General features: G+C 41.9%; 1 protein-coding gene and 1 pseudogene across 1 annotated transcript in view; both read right to left on the bottom strand.

Moving 5' to 3' along the window:
- The window catches only part of LOC136694205 (zinc finger protein 420-like), a 190,093-nt gene that overhangs the window by 135,178 nt on the left and 26,998 nt on the right, over positions 1–27,917 (bottom strand). The window lies entirely within an intron of this gene.
- LOC136694223 (NLR family CARD domain-containing protein 3-like) lies at positions 4,061–12,729 on the bottom strand (annotated as a pseudogene).

Raw genomic sequence — 27,917 nt, forward strand, 5'->3', positions numbered from 1 at the left:
TGACATTCAGGCCACCGTGGGCAATTACTATATTGAAGTTAAAACACAAATCGCATTAACCGCATTGCTCCCCATATCACAATTCCTAACCCACCAAGATAAGATGCACTAATATAAAAAAAAAGAGAAACACCAACCTAGCTGCTGCAGATCAACCAGCACAGAAACAATGACATTCAGGCAACTGCAATCAAGTATAAGCCTTAACGGCGAAGTCAGTTATCCGTGGCCTCGAACCACCATCTACCCTATAGCTCGCTGGGTAGTCAAGCAAGGCTAGAAACCTGCTTAAAACTCGGACACTTGGCTTCCAATTCAGCCAGAGAAATACGACTCAGCTTCCACCGCCATGACGACACTGCACGCCCAAACACACCACCTTGGTTGATCAAAAGCGGAAGTCGAAATTATTGGTGATCCTGGGGCTTTTATCGTCCTATCCAACCCACCAGGTGGCGTCAATAATACCCTCTTTAGCACTCCCTGTCAACCATACCACATAAGGAACAATCATGAACCCTAATAGTAACGGATGGAATGAAGCTGAGGAAAGTTTGCAAGAATCATGTGCAGGATTTATTCTGACAGAGACAAGGAGGTACACAGTGCAATTCAGAAAAGCAGAGTCGGGGGCAGAGCAATAAGGTCGTCAACCAGAATCACACACACAGGAACAAGGAAAACAGTCCAATAAACCAATCCCAAAATCCAGAGTCAAGGGGTAGGCAAAAATTAATCAGCAGGAAGACATAGTTCAGAGAAGGCGTGTGAGTGAGGGGAAGTAGAAGTAGTGGAGCCGATGAGGCTATTGAGAACAGGTGTGTGTAATGAGGCCATCACTAGGGGCAACAGTTAATACTCAGGGGATCTGGTGGCCAGGTTGGGCATTGCACAAAACACCAGAAATGTTCTAAACAGAGTGAGTCAAAGCATGGTCAAAGTGTTTTCATTTGTAAAAAAATACTGGGAAAAGAGAAACGTGTGAAACTTTTTAATCCAGTTCCCTGTCTCTAATTTATGGGAAAATAAAGCTCATGGAAACCGGTGTTAAGTATTTTACAAACAAACAGGAGAAGACCTGCTGCCCCTACAGTGCAGTGTGTCCATGCCTACAAGGTCCTGCAGCAGATCCATGTTCTATAACATAGTGTATCTACACATCATTGCAGTGCAGCGTTTCTCAAAATGTGGGGCACAAGGAAACGGAAGAAATTAGCATTTTATGCCTGTCTTCATTATTGCCTTTCTGTTCTGCAAAACCTACTCATTAAAAAGCACCTACTCACAATGGATTCATTAAACATATTAATGGAGCATTAGATAGGAGACCAGAAAAAGTGGATGACACAGTCAGCACACACCGTGCTACTTTAAACCTTTTTATTTCATCTGGACATTTTTTTCTTTGTTCCTTCTGTAAACTAAGGTGACAATGCTCACATTCATTGCTGAACAGGCTTATGCCCACATGTAATTTAAATCAGTGTTCTCAGTAGTTAGCTTAACTATAGGTGAACACTCTGCTTATCCAGTAGTTGTCACTAAGACAAAGATTATTAAAAGTATTTGCATGGGTATCTACACCAAAAAATTATTTTATAACAATAACTCTTCCCTAACTAACTAATGTTCTTAAAGTAAGGTGAACAGTAATACCAGCTTACAGATTGGATCAAGTCCAATAAAAGATTATTCCCATATTAAATGATCACAGAAAGGTATCAACCCTGAGTGTATGAATGAATGTCTACCTTCTATCTACATTCATCTCTGCATCATCAGTCCACTGCTTCTAGAAATAAAGCATGTCTTGAAAGGGGGGACTATAGTGGAGATGAAAATGTTTTATTAATTTCTAATAAGAAATTTGACTTTTTGGGATTGACTTTAATACTTAGACTGGCCTCTCAGAGACATCAACCTGAATAATAATACATTTTATTTTTGGCGCCCTTCAAGACTCTCAAGGTCACCGTACATAAGAAAATCAAAGCAAAACAACAGGTATAAACAAAGCTAATTAAAGCAGGCTAATTAAAGAGATACGTAAAATCAAAGGACTAGGCTAAAGACTGTATGCTGTCCTGAACAGGTGGGTCTTGAGGCGTGATTTAAAAATGTCCAGGGAGACAATATTACAAATGTCCGGTGGGAGGGAATTCCAAAGACGGGGGGCGGTGCAGCTAAAAGATCTAGACCTCATGGTGGCCAGAAGGGCTGGAGGGACAGTGAGACTGATGGATGAGGAAGAGTCCAGCAGGGTCTGTTAATGTGGAGGAGCTCTGAGAGGTATGGTGGGGCAAGGTGATGGATGGCCTTAAAAGTAAGCAATATGAGTTTAAAGTCAATGCGAGATTTAACAGGGAGCCAGTGGAGCTGTTGAAGAACAGGGGTGATGTGATCAATGGATGGAGTTCTAGAGATAATACAGGCTGCAGCATTCTGAACCAGTTGTAACTTATGAAGGGACTTGAAGGGGAGACCAAATAAAAGAGAATTGTAATAGTCCAGACGGGATGTGACCAGGGAGTGGACCAGGATGGCAGTATTGTCAGGAGTGAGGGAAGGACGAAGGCGGTTGATATGACGAAGATGAAAGTATGCAGAGCGAGTAATGTTATTTATATGGGTTTGGAAAGACAGAGTGCTATCAAGGATGACACCCAGACTCCTTACCTGAGGGGAGGGGGAAAGAAAAGTATTGTCAATGGGGATGGAGAAACTGTTTACTTTTGCAAGAGTGGATTTTGAACCGATGAGGAGAACCTCTGTTTTATCACTGTTGAGTTTGAGAAAATTGGAGGAGAACCAAGACTTGAGTGAAACTTCAACCTGAAACTAGGCCTGTAATTATAAGCGCATTCCCCCAACACCGGGGTCATGTGATGCCCCCCCGCGGGGTTCAGTTCCTCCCCTTCATCACCGCAGTGCACTTCTGTGGTTTTACAGCTCAAAATTACAGGAGTGTGTTCAACCATCAGCCATAACATTATGAACACCCACTTGTTTCTACACTCACTGTCCTCTCTCTCAGCTCCACCATCCACACGCCGGTCACTCTGTAGTTCTACAGTTACACACCGTGTCTACTCACTGTCCACTCTCTCAGCTCCACCGTCCACACGCTGATCACTCTGTAGCTCTACAGTTACACACCATGTCCACCAGTGGCGGATGCTGGTCTTTCAAGGAGGGGAAGCCCAATTTCAACCTACATCATAAAATGTTTCAGTTTATTTATACGTAAATTCTACCCTCAGTTCCTTTTTAAGAAAATGATCTTTGACCCTGTCGTACCAACAAGGCGTCTTTTCCAGGGACTTGACTAGTGTCCTCTCAATGGCCAGCAGAGCTAGGCTGCATAAACGGCCTTGGCCCATGTGAAGTGTGTCCGCCTGTGCTCCCACGGATCTTTACACCCAAGGATTGCTGATTCACTCAGTCCAGGATTTTTCCAATAACTCGTCTCGTTTTGCTGCACTTCGCTGCTTTGCTATTGAACTCTGTGGACGCTCAGCGTCCTCACTGTTTAAACCACTTTGAAGGGAATGATTGAGGAAAGCCGCGTCTTTACCAGTGATAAGAAGCAGATTCTGAACAAAGGTTGAGCACATTGTAGTGCATATTTATTCAATGACATGTACACACAACAGTATACATTTGATCACTTATTTTTTTTAAATTTTAGGGGAAGCTGAGATTCCCTTGCAGTCTTAGAGCAATCGCCACTGGTGTCCACTCACTGCCCTCTCTCTCAGCTCCACCGTCCACATGCCGGTCGCTCTGTAGTTCTGCAGTTACTCCTGTAACCTACTTATATATCTCTGCACTATTTACTGTTATTTCTTTCTGTGTGTCTTCTCTTGTGCATTATATACAGTAATTAAGTAATTCAAATTCTTTCAGAATCAATGAAGTGTTCTCTTCTTATCTTAACAACAGTCATTATAATAAACACATAATTAATCTTGTGTAGTTGTGTAAGTTGTGTCAGGCACCATGTGTGTGTGTGTGTGTGTGTGTGTGCGCATGTGTGTGTTTATGTGCATGTGTGTGTAACTCACTCTAGTTTCTCCAGTACACCATGTGAATCCTGCAGTAGATCAGAGAGCAGCTTCACTCCGGACTCTCCTGGGTAATTGTAGCTCAGATCCAGCTCTCTCAGGTGGGAGAGGTTTGATTTCAGAGCTAAAGCCAGAGAAGAACAGCCTTCATCTGTAATCATACACCCACACAATCTGCAGAAAGGAAAAGATGGATTTTACACAGAAAAAAACAACAGCTGTAGTACAGTACACACACACACACACATCACTAAACTCTGTTTAAAATGAATTAATGCTGTTACAAAACACACACTACAGCTAAAAGGACATAGTAGTAGTTTTTTACTTTTAATTATTACATGTTAAAATATATATTTTATTCTGAGCAGCAGGAGATGATTATAAAACAATTAGAATGGACCCAAGACAAAGTAGAAGTCATTCTCATCTGGACAGTGAGTCTGAGTGAAGATATGGTTAAATGAGACATACATGATATTACATAGGCACTATTACACCAAACAGTTACATAAAATATTAATCTAGAGGGTGAAAGTTCAAGAACTTCCATGAATTTGGCTTGTCACATATTGCTAGAATTGTTGCAGGGTAAAAACAGATGAGTTTGACATATAATGGGCCTTGGTGTGCCCGGGTCCAACCATTTGAAATCTCGTGGCCATAGCTTCAAAATTGACCAATTAGAGCAGGCTGAAAGTTTTGCCAATGCATTACAATGGGAAACATTCCCACTTTAGAAGCTCGTATTTCAAAATTTGTAAGTCACAAGCACAAGCAACCTGAGTTGGCATGGGATCGATGACCATGTGAAGTTTCATAGCTGTAGCATGAAAACCCTAGGAGGAGTAGCATTTTACATTTTGTGAATAGAATAATAAGAAGAAAATGAAAGAAAAGAACATTAGTTGAAGAACAGTAATTTGGCTTTGACAAGCCAAATTAATAATCTGAATCAGAAACACTTCTATATGAGTTTAACTTTAATAAAATAAACAAGTCCATACCAAATTCTGAAAACAATACTTTATTTTAAACCTATCTTTTGAAAGTTTTACCTGAGAGTTTCCAATTTGCAACGTGAACTCTTCGGTCCAGCAGAAAGCAGCTCCACCCCTGAATCCTGCAGGTCATTGTTACTGAGGTCCAGCCCTTTTAGAGTAGAGTTTACTGACTGTAGAGCTGATCCCAGAGTTTTACAGGAGTCCTTGGTGAGATTACAACCAGCAAGTCTGTAAAAATAGAGTAAGTACAGCATGTGGTATGAAGACATGGAGTGAATATATCGTCCATATGCATCTTTTTTCATTTAGAATAGGTTCACTGGATTAATATGTTGTTTGTAACTAGAGTTAAAGTTTCTAATCTACTTGCTCATTCAGGATTGATTCTACAGAAATATTTACCTGAGAGTCTCCAGTTTACATAGTGAACTCGTCAGTCCAGCAGAGAGCAGCTCCACTCCTGAATCTTGCAGGTCATTGTTACTGAGGTCCAGCTCTTTCAGGGAGGAGTTTACTGACTGTAGAGCTGATCCCAGAGTTTTACAGGAGTCCTTGGTGAGATTACAACCAGCAAGTCTGTAAAAATAGAGTAAGTACAGCATGTGGTATGAAGACATGGAGTGAATATATCGTCCATATGCATCTTTTTTCATTTAGAATAGGTTCACTGGATTAATATGTTGTTTGTAACTAGAGTTAAAGTTTCTAATCTCCTTGCTCATTCAGGATTTATTCTACAGAAAGATTTACCTAAGAGTCTCCAGTTTACATAGTGAACTATTCAGTCCAGCAGAAAGCAGCTGCACTCCTGAATCCTGCAGGTAATTGTTACTGAGGTCCAGCTCTTTCAGGGAGGAGTTTACTGACTGTAGAGCTGTTCCCAGAGTTTCACAGGAGTCCTTATTTAGATTACACCCAGCAAGTCTGTAAAAACAGAGTAAATACAGCATGTGGTGTGATTATATGGCGCGGTGAATAGGTCCCTTATTTTTGAAACTAGAAAAAGTTCACTATATTGTTGTAGCCTGATATTTCCTACTCAGTGTTTAAACTCCTGACTGCTAGAGTGTGATGTTGTACTGTGTTCTGTCATTAGACTCTCCCACCCCATTGTAAACAAGTAACTTCAGAATGCACTGCTAACGTTAGCATTAATGAATTAGCTATCTGATGACATTCGCCAAATATGGCATGAGTTCCAGCGAATTTCTAGAGAAATTCCGGTTCAGGTAAAAGTATCAGGTTCGGAGATGTCCTGGAGTAGGACTTTAACACAAGGAGAGCACTTTCTGTGTCAGGTACATTCTCACAGTGGGAGATGAAGCGTGGAGCAGCGCTTGTGCAGGAGAATCATTTCTCGCTCTTTTCTCACATGCGCTGATTCTGACAATACCAGTCTGGGTAATGTCCACGATGAATGTTGCGTTTGTTTCTGTGTGAAAGCTAGAGTGGCTCCCGTAGTGTACAGAGCTAAAGTGTGGGCTTATTGTGGATTTTTGGATTCCACAACAAAGGCAACATATACTACATACATGCTCACCTGTATATGTATTTTTTGTTGTTTTGTTTATTTTTAAGAATCTTGCAATCTCTTTCATTTCTAGATAAAAATTTCTGATTACATTTTAAATATATCGAATTATAACCCCTGTATTGTGATATGTATCGTATTACCACATTCTCACACAGCCCTACTGGAATATGTTTTATCATTAAAATTAACTTAAACTAACAAAGCTTGTGTTGGTTAATACATTTGCTGATATGTGTGTAGTGCGCAGTGTGAGCATGGCTGTAACTAGCTACGAGGACACAGAGGTCTGGACCTCGGTTGTGTTTTATGTTTTTCCCATCTCCCATATTTCAAGGACTTGGGTTTTTACGACGGAGTTTTAGGGCCACAGCGGTAAAAAAAAAAAAAACAAGATTCTGAGATTAAAGTCAGAATTCCAAGAAAAAAACTCGGAATAATTCTGAGAAAAAAAGTCGGAATAATTCTGAGAAAAAAAGTCGGAATAATTCTGAGAAAAAAAGTCGGAATTATTCGCTGCGTATAATGGAGCAGACACAGTGTAACTGGAATGCAGTGTGTTGCTTAAGTTATGCTATGGTATAGATTTCAGGAATAAACACTCTTCTCTTCCACATTAGGGCCACAGTGTGATTAGTGTTTAAAACCTAAATCAGTGCACGAACCCATGGCATGTAGTTTCACGATACAATTAATGATCACGAAAATGATGGATACAGAACGAGTAGAACTCTGGCGCCCACGAGGCTCCATCGCGTTACGGCTCGGACTCGTACAAAAAACTAAAGCCTTATGCATGAATTATTTATTAAACGCATTCACACGACATGATGCAGCCCCTGACTGAGATGCATAAAGGCTTTAGTTTTTTGTACGAGTCCAAGCCGTAACACGATGGAGCCTCGTGGGCGCCGGAGTTCTGTTATACTGTGTCTGCTCCATTATACGCAGCGAATTATTCTGAGATTTTTTCTCAGAATTATTCCGACTTTTTTTCTCAGAATTATTCCGACTTTTTTTCTCAGAATTCTGACTTTAATCTCGGAATCTTGTTTTTTTTGTTTTTTTTTTTACCGCTGTGGCCCTAAAATTCCATCGTAGGTATATTTATAAGTTGCACATTCCTATATCCTAATCACTTCCTGCTTTAAGCAATTATTATTAAAAGTAACGTGATATGATGTAATCTATGCAGTATATTAGTACATTATAAGAACATGAACTGTTTTAATTACTGCATTAATACAGTAATTTTGATTGTTCATCCAGTATATTACTAATATAATGCATGGTGTTTGTGATTATAATAGTATTTTATGGGTTTTTTAGTAATAAGAAAGGAGAAGTGAGAGGAGGAAGAACGCACACAGTGAGAGACAGAAAGAGAGGTAAAACTAAACACATATTCTAATTGGGGTCAAAGCAGTTTATGGGAGTACTGATGGGTAACATAATTTAGAAATCTGCATTAGAAATTGTAAACATTTGGCATTGTGAAGTGAAGTGAGTTTGCATTCCCACAGTGTGTCCCTCACTAAAACTTTAATTCTAGTTACAGCCCTGAGTGTGAGTGTGTGCACTTGTGGTGTTTTAAGTAGAGACTGTTTACTCTTTAACGCTATTCAATAACATGAACATTGACTACAATTTCATTTGAATTACTAACTATTTTGATGTTGTTTTTTATAAAGCCACTGTAACATGGAGGAAGAAGAAGCAGGCGATTTCATGTTACTGTTAATTGTTAATGTTTGAGATGTGAATGTTTAATATCAAAAATAAGTGAAAAACAAAGTTACAGTTGGAAACAAACAGGTCAAAATGTCAGTAAAAAACCAGGCTGACTACATTGTGTCAGGATCTATTCTTTCTGTGCTTTGGTTTTTTGTTTGATTTGGTTATTTTCACTTGTGTTCATGAACCCACAAAGCTTTTTATCTTTAATTTTGTACGTGCTGACACCTGCTGAAGTGAAAAATTAAACTGAATATTAACTATTTCACTTTTAATTGTATTAATGAATCTAAAAAAAAATCAGCTTTATCGTGATATTTGTGCACAAGTTTGGAAAAATATATTGTAAAACTTATTTGTATTTTCTTATTGTTGTCTTCACTTCAGTTTTAATGTTGTCAGGATTTCCCTCCCATATCAGGGGGAGGACAGATGTCCCTATTCATGTGATCCCCCATGGAGACATGGGAGTTGTAGTGAGGGACAGATGAGAGTGAGGATGGTGGGAAAGAAAATCAAACAGTGAAAGGATTTCAGACAATGAGAGAAGATTCAACAGTAAATCTAAAAGAATAATAAATATTTATTAATGATGAACTCACACAGCTTTTCTGGATGCTTTGATCACTGGCAGCAGTCTCAGAATACCTTCCTCTGATGGATTATATTTCCTCAGGTCAAACTTATCTAGTTCTTCTTCTGAATTCAGCAACACAAATGCCATAGCTGACCACTGATCAGGAGAGAACCTGACTCCACTGAGAGAACCCTCTTTGTTTAGGTATTTTTGGACTTCCTGCACTAGAGAGTGATTGTTCAGTTCATTCAGACAGTGGAACAGATTGATGGTTTTCTCTGGAGAGGGGTTCTCCCTGATCTTCTCCTTGATGTACTGGACTGTCTCCACTCTGCTGTGAGATCTGATTCCTGTCTGATCAGTATTCCTCGTAAGAGAGTCTGATTGGACTCCAGTGAGAGACCCAGAAGGAACCAGAGGAAAAGGTCCAGGTGTCCATTCTCACTCTGTAAGGCCTTGTCCACTGCAGACTTCAGGAACTCTGACATTCTGGACTTTGTGAAAAAACAAAGAAATCCAGTGTCTCCCTGTACAAACACATTTCTGTTGCTAGAGACAAAGGAGAAAAATGTGTACAAAGCAGCCAGAAACTCCTGGACACTGAGGTGGACAAAGCTGAACACCTTCCCCAGTTGCAGCCCAAACTCCTCTCTGAAGATCTGGGTACAGACTCCTGAGTACACTTACACTTGTCTGACATCAATGCCACACTCTCTCAGGTCGTCCTCGTAGAAGATCAGATTGCCTTTCTCCAGTTGTTGGAATGCCAGTTTTCCCAGAGCCAGGACACTCTCTCTAGTTTTCTGAGGGTCCTCCTCCTGTTTTCCCTGGTACTTTTGTTCCTTGTGTTTGATCTGAAAGATCAGAAAGTGTGTGAACATTTGAGTCAGAGTCTTGGGGGTCTCTCCTCTCTCTGCTCCACCCAAAATTTTCTCTAGAACCATGGCTGAGATCCAGCAGAAGACTGGGATGTGGCACATGATGTAGAGGCTTCTGGAGGACTTGATGTGCGAGATGATTTGATTGGCCAGGCTTTGGTCACTTATCCTCTTCCTCTGTTACCTGGGCAACACACTCAGGAGGGATCTGATTGGCTGCCGCTGGTCGAGAGGTGATCCAGAGGAGAACAGAAGGAAGCAGATACCCCTTGATGAGATTTGTCAGCAGCACATCCACTGAAGCTGACTGTGTTACATCCCACAATCCATCATTGTTCTGGAAATCTAGAAGAAGTCGACACTTGTCCAGACGGTCAAAGATGAACAGGACTCTGTAGAGATCATAGTCTCTTGGTTTTAATTCTTTTGTGTCTCTGAAAAACTGATGAAGAAGCTCCATCAGGCTGAGCCTTTTCTCCTTCATCAGGTTCAGCTCTCTGAAAGGAAGTAGAAATATGAAGAGGACGTCCTGGTTTTCTTTTCCTTCGGCCCAGTCCAGAATGAACTTCTGCACAGAGACTGTTTTTCCAATTCCAGCCACTCCTTTAGTCAGCACAGTTCTGATAGCTTTATCTTTAAAGAGCTGGCTGCATTTGATGGCTTTCTCCTGTGCTGCTGGTCTCCTGGACACTGTCTCAATCTGTCTGACCTCATGTTCAGTATTGACCTCTCCACTCCCTCCCTCTGTGATGTACAGATCTGTGTAGATCTCATTCAGAAGAGCTGAGCTTCCAGGATTAGAGACTCCTTCATTCATTTTCTGGAACTTTTCCTTCAGGGTTGATTTCAGCTTTCCATGAGAAGAAGGAGCCAGTTCTATTTAAAAAAAGAGGGAACAATCACAATAACAAAACATGATAAATATATTAATGTAGTTTTAAACAAACTATAAAGACCATATTAAATATTATGTAGTGGTCATGAAGAGTTTTTGATTAAATTAAACCTAAAAGTTCTTCAGCTGTAGTTTAGTTATATTTTCACAGAACAAATATTCACACAATGAAAATATATTTGTAATTAATTTTAGTAATATTCCATCATGATGATCCTTAGATCTGTTTCTGTTAAAGTGTATAAAGAGAAAAGACAGGACCCTGAAGTCTTACTGCTCTGCAGTGTGTGAGCGAGGTGTGTGTGGTTCATGTTCCTCAGGATGTTCAGTGTGATATTCATCACTCCGTCTCTAACACCATCCTCCTCTTCTGCCTCCTCTCTCTCAGAGCATGCTGCGTAATCCTCACTCAGCAGCTTCATTAACCTCTTCAGATGACTCTTCACCACAGAGATCACTCTCTGCTCCAGGTCCTGATTAAAAGAGAAATATTAACACAGAGTCTGTCAGACAGTGCAGTGTGAGCTGAGGGGTGGAAGTGATAATGATTTATATTTTATTATTCTAGGAAAATAGCCTTTATTACTGTCCTATAATAACAACACTGGAACACACACACACACACCTCCAGTGTTTTACACACACACCTTGAACATTGACTCCATATTCTTCCTGGTCTTGTCAGGAGTCTTCTTCTGGACTCTATGGAGAATCAGAACACAGACTGAGTAATGTGGAGAACCTGATTGTCATGGCATATATAATGTGTCCTTCCATTTGTCTACTAATGCCACCGTGTGGTGGTTTGTTGTAAAATAATTTAACTCCTACTATTTTCTTATTGGTTAATTTAGACCATGTGACTCTAAGGTTAATAGCTAACCAGAAAAAGTCTGCAGTAGTCAGAAATCTCTCCATGCGGTTAGACAGAGAGCTTCTTCTCCATTTCCTTTTGTTGTGCCTTGGAAAGCCTATGCTTTTAAGGTAATTATTTCATAGTTTTTGTAATAAGTAAATACATATGTTGTATATATTATTTTGGAGCCAAAGATAAGGAACAGTTGTTTATGTAGTAAAACTAAAATGCTAAGATAAGCTAAATGCAGTTCATTAAAATAAATGCAAGCTATCTGTAACCAGCTGAAATTCTTATGTACATTATGTTGAGAGTAGTCTGTAATCAAAGCAATGTATATTTGTTCTCCTTTCAGTTTACATGAATAAACAAATAAATCATAAAGAAGAGAAAAGGACTCAGTAAAAAACTTTAATATCTGTTCAACTTTTTCTGGATTCTGTGTGTTAGCTATATGTCATAGATGCATAGAGTGAATGCGCATTGGGGACAGAATACTGATCAATAAATTACATCATCAGGTATTACTAATTATTCAGACTGTTCTGGACCCATATTCAGTAGGAAATCCTTGATATATAATGAAGGTTCCACTGCTGTTAAAACACAGTTCAGCTGCACAGATCAGCAGGGTCTAATCTTCTCCAAAAAGAGGTGCTGCAACTGCAGCTTTTCATTCCAATAAATCAAAAACACACCTGATTCCACTCCTTCATCAGTTCATCTTCAAACAGTGGATCATGTGCACTCCTGTTTCTGAAAATCTCATCTTAATCTCATCTGTTATTTCTCATCAGATCTACAGTTAGGACTGAACTGAGGACAATAGCTATTACAGAATAAGAGTCCCTGTGTTTATGATCTTATCCTAGTGTTCCAGAAGAATCAGAACTGGACAAAATGTCCTCAGCTCTGTCTGACACATCCACTTCAGTTTCATTTAATAGATCTTTAACTGATTCTTAGTTAAACACAGACTGAACATCTACAAAGCTCTGGACTGTCTTTCTCCACTGTGTCCTCTCTCATTCTTAGAGCAAGAGGAGTTCTAACCTTCTTTATCTGTTCATTTATCACTCATCAGTATTTCACTGAAGGACAGTAACTCACTCTGGATCAGAGGGGACAGCTCCACTGCTGAAACCAGGAGGATCCCCCATGGACCGGTCACTCTTCATAGACACACAGCTGGGTTCTCCTCCTTCTTTACTGAGTGTAGGAGGATGCTCCATGGACCGGTCACTATTCATAGACACACAGCTGGGTTCTTCTCCTTCTTTACTGAATCTAGGAGGGGCCTCCATGGACATGTCACACTTCATAGACACACAGCTGGGTTCTTCTCCTTCTTTACTGAATGCATGAGGTTTCTCCATGGACCAGTCACTCTTCATAGACACACAGCTGGGTTCTCCTCCCCCAGTGCTGACTTTAGGAGGGTCCTCCATGATCTGGTCACTCTTTACAGACACACAGCTGGACACTGGAGAATCTGCTCTCTGGGTTTCAGTCTGTGGATATTAAACAGAGTGAACAGGACAGTAGACTGAGTAAGAGAACACAGGAAGGGCACTCAAAGCAGATAAGACTACCATCTCTGGAGTTAATACCTGACTGGTTTATACAACACACACACATACACACAAATGCACAAATGAAAGGAAACCTTAACCCAGAGTGAGGTGTGTGTCCACCATGATCTTCTAGAACATCTCCAGTTCTCCTGGGGGTGGAACCCCGTTCTTCCTACAGATGTTCCCTTAGCTGGTGATCTGATGGCACTGGAGCAGAAGGAGAACTCCTAAATCTCACGGGAATAACTGTACTGTCCTCTTCTCTGCTTCCTACTTTTCCTCATAACTATGTCCATGGATCAGATCTTGCTGTGGATGAGGAACAGCTAAACCCAGCTCTGAGGTTCTGCAGAAGTCTCGGACACACGGGAGCTGGCTGTGTGCGGTTCTGCCGAAGCTGGGGGAGGAACCGCTGGATTGTGGTGTGAGAGGAGACAGTTCTGAGCTGCTCTTCTCATCACTCTGGAGGACCAGAGGACTGGGGTCAGCGCTGGGGGGAATTTTTTTCACACAGCACAGGAGCCACTGAAGACTTGGACACACTACAGGACTTTTACAGTGGGAGCAGATTATAAACAGACTGGGGTCCCACACTACACCACTGTTTCTGATTATTTTTATGGAGTCTGGAACAATGTGAAACACACACTACACGACCTCAAACTCCTGAACCACACACACACTCGCCTTCCCCAGGAGACACAGATAAACACACACACACAACAACTCTCTGTGGTTATTGTCTGCACTGCTGTTTGTGTCGATCCACAAAGAAAAATAATGTAGAAATGTCTTTGCAAGGTGGATGTGAAGACGTGGTCAGCACGGTCTCTACACACTGCAGAGGGAGCTGGAGATCAGTAGAACAGCACACACCTGAGACTACACTCCACCTTAAATGGTTCAGAAGAACTAGACGAGCAGCAGTAGTTTAATAACGGGTCAGTTATCAGTCTTTCACTTTATCCTTTGGTTGTGGGGTGACTCTTCTTTATTATAGAGTGGAGATTCAGGGGTTGTGTTTGTAACTCTCACTCATATCTGGGCGTGAGAAAATGCTGTGGAAGACTAACGTTACCCACAGTCAGCTCTCTCTTTCCTGTTGGACCTACCAGTGACTTGCCTTTTGACAAGGCCATATTTACCACTATGTGGCATCCTCCCCTTCTTCTTACAACACTCAACAGACATCTGGGGACAGAGGAGACCAGTTTCTCAAGTTTAGAAATAGGAATGCTCTCTAATACAGGCCTTTAACTGTTCAATCGTCTTGGGCCTTCTTTGTCGCACCTTCCTCTTTATGATGCGCCAAATGTTCTCTATAGGTGAAAGATCTGGACTGCAGGCTGGCCATTTCAGTACCTGGATCCTTCTCCTACGTAGCCATGATGATATGATTACTGCAGAATATGGTCTGGCATTATCTTGTTGAAAAATGCAGGGTCTTCCCTGAAAGAGATGATGTCTAGATGGGAGCATATGTTGTTCTAGAACCTGAACATAGTTCCCTGCATTAATGGTGCTTTTCCAGACGTGCAAGCTGCCCATGCCACAAGCACTCATGCAACCCCATACCATCAGTGATGCAGGCTTCTGAACGGAGCGTTGATAACAACTTGGGTTATCCTTGTCCTCTCTGGTCCGGATGACATGGTGTCCCAGTGTTCCATAAAGATCTTCAAATCGTGACTCATCTGACCACAGAACAGTCTTCCATTTTGCCACAGGCATTCCTGTTTGAGGTGCAGTGATGTTTAAGGGCCCGGAGATCACGAGCATCCAGTAGAGTTTTACAGCCTTGACCCTTATGCACAGCAATTGTTCCAGATTCTCAGAATCTTTTGATGATGTTATGCACGGTTGATGATGATAACTTAAAAGCCTTTGCTATTTTATGGTGGGTAACACCATTCTGGTATTGCTGCACTATCTTTCTGTGCAACAATGGTAAAATTGGTGATCCTCTTACCATCTTGGCTTCAGAGAGACACTGACACTCTGAAAAGCTCTTTTTATACCCAATCATGTTGTCAATTTGACCTAATTAGTGTTAATTGGTCTTCCATCTGTTCATTATATGCTCAATTTCCTTCTTCCAGCCACTTATTGCTACTTGTCCCAACTTTTTTGGGATTTGTTAACACTGTGAAATTTTGAATCAACATCCATCCATCCATTATCCACCGCTTATCTGGGTCCGGGTCGCGGGGGAAGCAGTCGGAGCAAAGAAACCCAGACCTCCCTCTCCCCAGCCACCACCTCCAGCTCCTCTGGGGGTATACTGAGGCGTTCCCAGGCCAGTCGAGACATGTAGTCTCTCCAGCGTGTTCTTGGTCTGCCCCGGGGCCTCCTCCCCGTTGGACATGCCCGGAACACCTCAGCAGGAAGGCGTACAGGAGGCATCCGGACCAGATGCCCGAACCACCTCAACTGGCTCCTCTCAACGTGGAGGAGCAGCGGCTCCACTCCGAGTCTCTCCCGGATGTCCGAGCTCCTAACCCTGTCTTTAAGGGTGAGTCCAGGCACCCTGCGGAGAAAACTCATTTCAGCAGCTTGTACCCGCGATCTCGTTCTTTCGGTCACTACCAAAAAGGACATGACCATAGGTGAGGGTTGGGACGTAGATTGAACGGTAAATCGAGAGCTTTGCTTTTCTGCTCAGCTCTCTCTTCATCACAACGGACCGGTACAGAGCCCGCATTACTGCTGATGCTGCACCAATCCGCCTGTCAATCTCTCGCTCCATCTTTCCCTCACTCGTGAACAAGACCCCGAGGTATTTAAACTCCTCCACTTGAGGCAGGATCTCACTTCCAACCTGGAGAGAGCACTCCACCATTTTCCGACTGAGTACCATGGACTCGGACTTGGAGGTGCTGATCCTCATCCCTACCGCTTCACACTCGGCTGTAAACTGGCCCAGCAAGAGCTGGATGTCCCGGCTCGATGAAGCCAGCAAGACCACATCATCTGCAAAAAGCAGACATGGAATCCTGAGACCACCAAACCAGACACCCTCCGGCACTTGGCTACGCCGAGAAATTCTGTCCATAAAAATTATGAACAGAACCGGTGACAACGGGCAGCCCTGACGGAGTCCAACTCCGACTGGAAACCAGTCGGACTTACTGCCAGCCATACGAACCAGACTCCTGCTCTGTTTATACAGGGACTGGTTAGCTCGTAACAAAGAGCCCAGTACCCCATACTCCCTGAGCACCCCCTCACAGAATACCCCGAGGAACACGGTCGAATGCCTTCTCCAGATCCACAAAACACATGTAGACTGGTTGAGCAAACTCCCATGCACCCTCCAGGATCCTAGCGAGGGTAAAGAGCTGGTCCTGTGTTCCACGACCGGGGCGGAATCCGCATTGTTCCTCCTGGATCCGAGATTCAACTATCAGTCGGACTCTCTTCTCCAGTACCCCCACATAGACCTTACCGGGAAGGCTGAGGAGTGTGATCCCCCTATAGTTGGAACACACCCTCCGATCCCCCTTTTTAAAAAGGGGAACAACCACCCCAGTCTGCCAGTCCAGAGGCACTGCCCCCGATGTCCACGTGATGTTGCAAAGACGTGTCAACCAGGACAGCCCCACAACATCCAGAGCCTTGAGGAACCCGGGGTGAACCTCATCCACCCCCGGGGCCCTACCGCCAATGAGTTTCCCTACCACCTTGGCCACTTCAGCCCCAGTGATAGACAAGCCCCCCCGGGGGTCCCCAAGCTCTGCTTCCTCTGCAGAAGACGTGCTGGTGGGATTGAGAAGATCCTCGAAGTATTCCTTCCACTGTCTGGTGACGTCCCCAGTCGAGGTCAACAGTTCCCCAACCCCACCATATACAGTGTTGGTGGAAAACTGCTTTCCCCTCCTGAGTCGCCTGATGGTTTGCCAGAAACTTCTCGGAGCCGAAAAGATAACCAAAAAATAAACCAAACAAATGAGTTTTTAGCCTAGATTTGAAGATTGCGAAGTCCCGAACATTTTCTGGAAGATCATTCCAGAGTTTGGGGGCTTTATAAGAAAAGGCTCTTCCCCCAGCTGAGGCCTTCTGAATTCTAGGAACAATTAAAAATCCAGTATTCTGTGATCAGAGTAAACGTGGAGGCTCATAATAGGAAATTGTATCTTGAAGGTATTCAGGAGCAAGCCCATGTAGAGCTTTATATGTTAATAACAAAATTTTGTAGTCAATGCGGAATTTTACAGGCAGCCAATGAAGTGATGATAGAACAGGGCTGATATGTTCAAATTTTCTAGTTTTAGTGAGGACCCTAGTTGCAGCATTTTGAACTAGTTGAAGTTTTCTTAAATTTCTGCTGGTGCATCCTGACAGTAATGCATTACAGAAGTCAAGCCTTGAAGTAATAAAAGCATGTACTAATGTTTCCGCGTCCTGAAGGGATAAGGCATTTCTAATCTTAGCAATATTGCGAAAATGTAAAAAAGCTGTCCTAGTGATACTGCCTATGTGTTGATCAAATGATAAATCCGGGTCAATTATGACACCAAGATTTTTTGCTGCTGAACCAGGTTTAACTGGAAAGTCAGCGAGATTTAAAATTAAATCTAATAATTTATTTCTTGCCATTTTTGGACCCAAAAGCAGGACCTCTGTTTTGTTGCTGTTTAGAAGGAGGAAGTTACGCAACATCCAGCCTTTCACGTCTTTTACACAGTCCTCTATTTTCTTTAATCTGTGTTTGTCATCGGGCTTGGCTGAAATATACAATTGCGTGTCGTCTGCGTAACAGTGAAAGTTAATGTCATGGTTTCTTATAACTGTGCCTAGCGGTAACATGTATAATGTAAACAATAATGGTCCTAAATTAGAGCCTTGTGGAATTCCAAATCTTACTTTAGAATAATTTGAATTTAGATTGTTTACTTTTACGAATTGATAACGTTCCGTTAAGTAAGATTTGAACCATAATAGGGCTGTCCCTGTGATTCCAACCATGTTTTCTAACCTTTCTATGAGAATATTGTGGTCTATTGTATCGAAGGCTGCGCTTAGGTCAAGAAGCACCAACAGGGATACGTGGCCTTGATCAGAGGCAAGAAGAAGATCATTTGTTATCTTGACTAGAGCTGTCTCTGTACTATGATGTTGCCTGAATCCAGATTGGAATTTTTCATATATATGATTCTTATGTAGATATGAACTAAGTTGTTGGGCCACAGCTTTTTCTAAGATCTTGGACAGAAATGGCAAATTTGAAATAGGCCTGTAATTAGACAGTGTACTAGCATCAAGATTTGGTTTCTTGATCATAGGTTTAATAACTGCTAGTTTAAAAGCTTTGGGTACATGGCCCAGCCTAAGGGATGAGTTTACTATAGTTAAAAGAGGATCGATAATAGCTGGTAGTACTTCTTTGAACAATTTTGTGGGAATTGCATCAAGTGTGCAAGTTGAACAGTTTGCGGAGGTGATAATCTTCTCTAGTTCTAATTGTGGGAGTGGGTAAAGGGTTTTAATTCTTTCTCTTACAGTTACATTATGTTTTATATCATTCACATCGGGTGGCAGCCAGGAAGGATTTAATCCTGTGGCTTGAGTTTGTTGTCTAATAACCTCAATTTTATTATTAAAAAAGTCCATAAAATCTTTACTGGTGAGAGTTGCTGGAATTAGTTGTTCAGAACCTGCTTGATTTTTTGTAATTCTAGAAAACACACTAAACAGTGCTCTCGGATTATTTTTATTATTGGAGATCAGCAAGGCCAGATATGCTGAGCGAGCTTTAGTGAGGGCATTTCTATACTCTATAAGGCTGTCCTTCCAGGCAGAATGGAACACTTCAAGCTTGGTTGATCACCATTTCCGCTCTAGTTTCCGTAATGTTTGTTTTAAAGTACGGGTCTTATCATTATACCATGGTGCGAGCTTTTTCTGTCTTATACTTTTATGTTTAAGTGGTGCTACCTTTTCTAAAGTAGATCAACAGGTATTTTCTAGGTAATCAGTTAGTACATCTAGGTCCATTGGGTCTGATGGAGTTGGAACTGGGGTTGATAGTTCTGGGAGGTTTTCTATAAATTGTAGTGCGGTAGATGGTTTTATTATACGCCTTGTAGAAAAGCGAGGGTTCTTACATATATTATGGCTAAGACGTAGCTCATATGAAATTAGGTAATGGTTGGAGATTGCTGAGGATTGCGGTAAGTTATTAATTTTGTCAATGTTCAGACCTAGTGTCAGAACTAAGTCTAAAGTGTGACTGCAGTAGTGTGTAGGCCCTGTTACATTTTGAGTAATACCAATAGAGTTCAAGATTGGGGTAAATGCCTTTTTTAGTGGGTCACTTTCCTTCTCAAAATTGATATTGAAAACTCCTACAATTATAAATTTATGATTGCACACCGCTAGGTTTGTAGCAAAATCGCTGTATTCTTTCAGAAATTGTAAGTAAGGCCCTGGTGGTCTGTAAATGTTGCATAATAAAAATGCATCCTTTTTTGTGATTTGTAATAATAGTGGAGAGAACCTCGAAAGAAGAGAAGGTGTCACATTGTTTGAGACTAATTTCTAGGGTATTTTGGTAAATTACACATACTCCGCCTCCTTTGCCTGATAGTCTTGGGCTATGTGCATAATTATAGCCTAGGGGGGTGGCTTCATTTAGTGCTGAATATTCATTTGGTCTAACCCACATTTCCGTGAGACAGAAAACATTGAATGTATGATCACTTATAATATAATTTTTTTTGAGTTTAGTGATCTTATGTTGAGTAACCCAAATTTTAGTTCTAAGGTGTTGCTGCTAGGTGTTGTGTATGATTTAATATTGATTAGGTTGCTGAAATACAGTTGAACCTGGGTGACGCCTCAAGACAGTTTGCAGACGGTCAGTTTAGCCTCTCTGTCTGCGGCCTGGTCCTGGCTCTGGATTGTCAGCAGCTGTCTACACTACTCTGCTGACTAACTAAAAGACTATGTGCTATGCTGCAAGAAAGTAAGGCAGCACCCTCCCGCGTGGGGTGGATACCATCCCTACCTATAAGACCAGGCTTGCCCTCGAATCGTAACCAACTGTCTATAAAGCCCACTTGATTTTTGGAACACCACTTGGACATCCAGCAGTTTAACGCCGAAAGTCTGCTGTAAGCTGCGTTGCCACGCCGCATTGGTATGGGACCAGAGCAGATTACGGCATCGGACATCGTCTGGGCCAGTTTAATCACCTCTGTAATATTACCCTTAGTTACCTCAGACTGCTGCAGACGAATATCATTGGCCCCTACATGAATGACTACCCTTGAATAGTTAGTTGCCACTAATATCCGGCGCTCTGGCTCCCGATAAACAGCTAACTGTTACTGCCAGCGACCCTAAAGGAGTAGCTAATTTCACGTGTCGAACAATAGAGTCTCCTATAACCAGAGCACTCTTAACAGCCTCCTCAGCGGGTGCTTGGCTGAGCGGGGCAAACCTGTTTGACACGCGAATCGGAGGAGCGTGGTGTTCCGGTGGGCTAGCTTTGGCCTCAGCGTTAGCACCAGCCTTAGCTTTCCGGCTATGACGCCGAGACGTCACCCATTCACCCCGCTGTGAGGGCTCTAACGCCGGAGTCGAGGGGGTGCTAACTCCTCCTAAGGCACCCGGAGTTGCTAACACTGAATCTCGCTGTTTATCCCTTGACAATAATAGAAGTGCTCCGGATGCGCACTTCTAGCTGGTCCACTTTATCCACCAGAGAGCTAACTAGCTGACACTTAGTACAAACACAACCACTATCATTGTCGCTAGAGGTGGAAAAGGGGGTTAAACTAAACATGCCACACTCTGAGCAGGCAAAACAGCCAGTAGTAGCCATGGAATTGCAGGTACTTACCGCTTTTAGTAACTTACACCAAGAACGTTACTCCAGGGTCCGGTGGCAGTTTTAGTGCCTCTGTAATAAATATTCCTGTGGAGATAATCTAAAAGATAGATTTATGGATGGTTAGTAGGTTATAAAAACAGATATAAATACAGAAATAACAGTAGAAACGAGTAAACCCGAGCGATCAAAACAGCTTCTTCTAAACGGGTACAGGAACAGCCAAACGGGTTGCCAGATCACACATAAAAACACACGTAGGTAGGTGGATTGGCGACTCAAAAGTGTCCGTAGGTGTGAATGTGTGTGTGTGACTGTGTTGCCCTGTGAAGGACTGGCGCCCTCTCCAGGGTGTATTCCTGCCTTGCGCCCAATGATTCCAGGTAGGCTCTGGACCCACCATGGATGAATGAATGAAAGTTACGTAGGTGTTTTTACTCCTATATGGTTGAGGAGCTCAAGATAAAATGGCCAATCAAATAAAGTAAGTATATATATATATATATATATATATATATATAGGGCGGCACGGTGGCGCAGCAGGTAGCGTCGCAGTCACACAGCTCCAGGGGCTTGGAGGTTGTGGGTTAGATTCCCGCTCCGGGTCTGAGAGGAGTTGGTGTGTTCTCCCCGTGGGTTTCCTCTGGGTGCTCCGGTTTCCTCCCACAGTCCAAAAACACATGTTGCAGGTGGATTGGCGACTCAAAAGTGTCCGTAGGTGTGAGTGTGTGAGTGAATGTGTGTGTGTGTGTGTCTGTGTTGCCCTGTGAAGGACTGGCGCCCCCTCCAGGGTGTGTTCCCGCCTTGCGCCCAATGATTCCAGGTGGGCTCTGGACCCACCGCGACCCTGAATTGGATAAACGGTTACAGATAATAAATGAATGAATGAATATTTATTTATTTGTTTGTTTGTTTATTTAAATATATATATATATATATATATATATATATATATATATATATATCTTATCTTATTTATATCTATATATATCTATATATATATATATATAAATATATCTTTTAAACAATGCAGCAGCAGCACAGCCCAGAGATCAGAGCAGTAGCAACACAGACCAGAGACCATTGCAGCAGCAGTACAGCCCAGAGATCAGAGCAGCAGCAGCACAGCCCAGAGATCAGAGCAGCAGCAACACAGACCAGAGCCACAGCAGCAGCGCAGCTCAGAGACCAGAGCAGCAGCAACACAGACCAGAGCCACAGCAGCAGCACAGCTCAGAGACCAGAGCAGCAGCAGCACAGCCTAGATATCAGAGCAGCAGCACAGCTCATAGATCAGAGCAGCAGCAGCACAGCCCAGAGATCAGAGCAGTAGCAGCACAGCTCAGAGATCAGAGCAGCAGCAACACAGCCCAGAGACCACAGTAGCAGCACAGCTCAGAGACCAGAGCAGCAACAGCACAGCCCAGAGACCAGAGCAGCAGCAGCACAGCCCAGAGATCCAAGTACGTCTCGCTGCAGCCTGTAGGTCCAACCCCGCCCACACAAATTACCACCATGACCAACCCGCCCACGTGCAGCCTCGCCCTCATGTTCAAGAAGCACTGTGTGGCACTTGAAAGCACTTTAAAGCGTATAATTTAATCCTACTTCTTAAACTTTTTTCCACGTCTCTTATTCATTATTAGGTTGTACAATGGGGGATTATTTTTATGATCTCAATTTTTTTATTGTCAACAATTGGTAGACTGTATACAGCTAGAAGGTTTCACCTTTCATTTAAATGTTGTTCACCCAGTAATCCATTGTGCTATATAGTGTTAGTCACAGCCACAAAGGCTGGTCTCATCAGTCCTGCATTTAAACTAGTGTTTTGTCATCTATGATGTATTGGATGGTTAGTAAGTTGGTGTATTAAAATGGCAAAAGGTTTAAAATCCAATCTTATTAAGTATAGGCTACTGAGACTACAATGAATTATTAACTATCGTAATAAAATATAAACTGACTAATACAAATTTCCAACTGAGCAGGACTGGATTGATAAAAAGAAAGTGAGAAATGCATTACACACCTTCAACTCCATTTGCAAAGCCCTACAAATATGGTTGCTTCAAATAAATCTAATAGAATTTCCTTATAGTCATGTAGAACATCAAACTTTAAATGTGGTTTGGTCACACTTGTACAGTTTGTAACAAAGACAAGAAAACACAGATAAAGTAGTTTTATTTTATTTATTTTTTTTCAAGTCTTACTAATGTATATGCATGCACTCATTTACTTATTAACACAAACAGATCTTCACAAACTTGTCTGAAGAATGGGCTGCAGAACCCAGGTGCATCAGTGTAGAACGGCAAAAGTTCCCGTCTCCAGTGCCCAAAGCAGTCTGTAGACAACAAATAATAAACAGAAGCATACTCTTCATATCAGTTTATAACAGACAGCATAACAGCTTTTAATTGCATATTTTCAACAAAGTTTTCAGTTCTTGACACATTTTTGTGTTGGCTTTTTTGCAAACACTGGTCTGAAGAATAATCCTCAAAACCATACACAGTGCACATATATTTTTTGCAGTTTTATGTCTTTCAGCAGTTCATGCAGCACTCCAGTCAACACATGGTACAAAACTCTTGGTATTGGTATATATTGGTATTCCACACTGTAGAGATTCCAATTACTACACCTGTACATTTCAAATTTGAGAATCATTCATTAGAGTACAACTCTGTGTCTTAGAGTATTGAAATATCATAATACTACTTACACTTACTGTCAAGCCACTGAGATTGTGCTGAGGCCTGGAATGATTGTTTTCCAACAATGTCCTAAGAGGCAACACACTAGTGCCAGCATTAAAATAGCTTGGCTGTCCACATTCAGGACTACATTTAATAGTATGCCCTCCAGGACAATAAGGGGCATCCCTGAAAGACATCACAGAAACATGTAGGTATTGTTTTACAATTTTAGTGAAACAAAACAGGTAGCTATAAAATAACCACATAACCTACATTCCAATTCAAAATTTTTAAAACAAACCCCAGTTTTATTCATTGTGAAGGCTACAGCACAGTAAGCAAAATGAAAAAGTGAAATGCCCAGTTCAGCTGTAAGAACAGTCACACAACTACCTGGTGAATGCCTGGTTGTATCCAGTAACTCTCCTTTACCTTTCAGATTCAACAAGCTGAATTCTTCTGAAAGACATTAGTATAAACTAACACAATGCTGTTCAGATATTATAGAGTACTATGTGTATCAGAAGTAAGCTACATGTACATGACATTTAATTTGACTGTCTGTGTACCTTACAGGTGACATTCTCTAAACGTCATAAAATCAAATGGCCATCTATGTGCCATGTGTAGTGTGTACAGAAACATACACCATATTCAGCTGATGACATTAAACAACCTGAATGTAATCACCATGGACTGTTGTGTGTTTTTGATGAAGGTATGTGAAAGACTAGATTATGTATTCCACAAATGTTCAAATTACATAAACATTGTACCAGTAGAACTGTTTTCTGTTTATTTCCAACTTACCAACAGCTTGAGAACAGAGCAGTCATTAACCTTCATCTGGACTAGAATGTTCTGTCAGATACGACATTTATAAAGATTTGTTAATATACAATGACTGTGTGAGGAATGAAAAAAATCTTGATAGGGTTTGTACTCATATACCTTGTTTTTGATAAACCTCTACTGGCCAGGATCCAGTTGTGCTGCAAAAGACAAAAATATTCAGCTCTTTTGTATCATAATGGAGGACACTCCAGACAGCACAGAGCTGGGACTGGACATCAGGACGACACACAAACATCACCATTCCCTGATGCTACAGACAACAGCCAAAGATATATATTAAACATCCATCCATTATCTGTAACCGCTTATCCAATTTAGGGTCGCGGGGGGTCCAGAGCCTACCTGGAATCATCGGGCGCAAGGCGGGAATACACCCTGGAGGGGACGCCAGTCCTTCACAGGGCAACACAGACACACACATTCACACCTATGGACACTTTCAAGTCGCCAATCCACCTGCAACGTGTGTTTTTGGACTGTGGGAGGAAACCGGAGCACCCGGAGGAAACCCACGCGGACACGGGGAGAACACACCAACTCCTCACAGACAGTCACCCGGAGCGGGAATCGAACCCACAACCTCCAGGCCTCTGGAGCTGTGTGACTGCGACACTACCTGCTGCGCCACCGTGCCGCCCATATATTAAACAAAAATGATCTAATTTGCCAACATTAATTGCACTGACAGTACAAACCTGGCTAAGACTTTAAGAACATGCAGTAAGTAAGAACATCTTGTATATTAAAAAAAATATGACCTGTAGAACTCTGAAAGTTATGAGGAATACTGAACATGTTTTTCACAGCAACATTTCATTAGGAACACTTAACAGTTCTGATACGTGCTAACATCAAACCTGAAAATGGTCATTTTCTGTCTCCAAAACCACTAGGGTTAGTTGTGTCCAGCTAATAAATCCAGGAACTGTGAAGTACAGAACTTGTGATGGAAATGTATGTCAATATTTACTTTTGTTTCACAAATTCAAGCCATTAACTTATAGAATTATTTCAATAAATGTTTACCTAGAGGTGTATCACTAGCAGAAAATAAGTGATTTATGTTATGGCAAATCTAAAATTAATCTCTAAGTATCACCAGGAAGGCAGATCGATGCTCAAAGAATTCTTTGGGGAGAAGAGAGGAATAAATACATGCAGTCAAAGATTCTCTCTTATCTCTTGAGTTTATTGAACAAAGCCAAGCCATTACATCATGTCTCGTTCCATCAACCCAAACATTCCCATGAATCAAACCATGCCATCCAGTCATTATTATGTTGCACCTGCTGCTTTAAGCATTTATACCTGAAAATCCATACAACTTCTCAGTAAAAGTTGTTAACTCTATCATAGCCTTAGTGAATGACCTGTTTGCTGCTGTGTGATTAAGAATGAAAGTGCAGCAGTGATCACCAAACATGTGACATACACCTCCCTTTTCAGCCAAAATCATATCTAGGGCAATTTGGTTCTGATATGTCATTTGTGAAGTGTAACGCAACTGTTCCCCCAGAATTTTCAGTGCGCCACAGGTCATATTAACCAGACGCTGTTGGTAATACCATATGAAATTTATCCAGTCCACGTTTTTGTTGACCGTTACACATACAAAAATAGACTCAAACCCTACTGCTATAGGGTTCCGTGCTTTGAATTCATTGGGGACCCCACGTGGAATACCTATTGCATCTAAGTAAATCAGACAGTCCCCCAAGAAATTTCTCTTGGCCCTGTGCATCACCTTTTTAGTCGGAAGGTCAGACAATTTGGATTCAGGAAAAATAAGTATCAGCTCTGCCAACATGACTAGTGCACATGTACCTGTCCAATTTGAAGGTGGGGTCGATCTAAGACGACCTCAGTTACCATATCGCCAAAATATGTCTGCCCTCCGTTGAGTCACCAAGAATGTGTAACATGGGGGATCGAGAGTATACATGTTCTGAAATGTAGTTGTGTGATCAGACCCCAGTTGAAACACTCTTTGATTTTGATCAACCACCCACATGATGGAGCAATGCCCTGGAAAATGTCCCACTTCTATCGTGCAAGGGCGCAAGCGGTTTGCTACGACACACATGTCCTTTGACAAGTTTCTGGTTTAACACCCATAGGGAGCATCCAAATTGTCAACATAATCATCTGGGTTTTCAATCATCCCTGTAGGGGACAACATTAAGAAAGATTTAAGCCATGTGGGACATTCACGATGTATAACTGAATGGTTTAAAGTTTTTGAGCCAGCTGCTATAGCACAATCTCTAGGACACATAAAGCTCCCCTTTATTGACAGATCTAGGATGTCTTCATGCTTACACATTTTACTTTTATTCCCCTGCAGTAAGCATTCTATCTTTAATGTATCTGGATGCATTTTTCTCATGTATTTGTCACAAGTGGAAGCATTGTAAGGAAATGGCATGATAATTGGAACTTCCTGAGCACCCATAATACACACAACATGATGAATTTGTGGCTGTAGTAACAGCATATTTAGCCTTTTGATACCAAAGATTTATACCTGAGCGTATGGCGTTGCTGGGATAGCTTGAATCTTGAAATGACCTAGTCAATGCTGGTGCCAACAACATCAACCAAAAGATAAAGATTAACAGTTGGAAAACATTTATTCTTGCTTCACTGCATCACTGTCGTCCCCCTGTAAGGTTGGTGCCATTTTCGCAGTGCGTCACGTGGATCCAGGGTGTGAATCCCTCGACCTTCATCGCAGTTTCAGTAGTCAGCAGGACTTGGAAGGGCCCCAACCACCACTGTTCACCACCCAGTCTCCTGTTTCAAGGAGTGTAACTTCCCCTCTAATGGCTTGAACAAGGCTGCTGACTGTGAGTGAACAGAACGCAAGATAGTAATTTCTTACAATAGGACAACATGTGGTCTTCCAAGAGTCCCACGTCATCTACATGGCCTGGTGGATTCAAACCCCATCTCGGTGGCCTGCCAAAAAAAATTTCAAAACGTGTTCAACCAGTTTTGGTTCTGGCTCGCATACGTATATACATCAAAACCAGTGGTAACGCCTGCACCCATTTGAGCCCTGTTTCTACACAACATTTCTGAAGCTTGCATTTGATTGTTACTCTGCACTCTGTGGATGATATGCACAGTGTAATTTCACATCAATGCCCAATTTCTCTTCTAGCTGAGTGAGTGCTGTGCAGATAAAAGTTGGTCCATTGTCACTCCCAATGCGTCGAGGGACACCCCAACAAGGAGTAATGTGCTGAATTAAAACTTTGGCCACTGCCTGAGCGTCTTGTTTGCTGATAGGGAAACACTCAACCCATTTAGAAAACATATCCACTACCACCAGACAATACCTTTTCCCCTCGCACTGGTTGAGTTCAATGAAATCCATCTGCAAATGTTCAAATGGCTCACTGGGTGGAGGA

Source organism: Hoplias malabaricus, chromosome 4 (genome assembly GCF_029633855.1).
Source record: "Hoplias malabaricus isolate fHopMal1 chromosome 4, fHopMal1.hap1, whole genome shotgun sequence".
Classification (NCBI taxonomy): domain Eukaryota; kingdom Metazoa; phylum Chordata; class Actinopteri; order Characiformes; family Erythrinidae; genus Hoplias; species Hoplias malabaricus.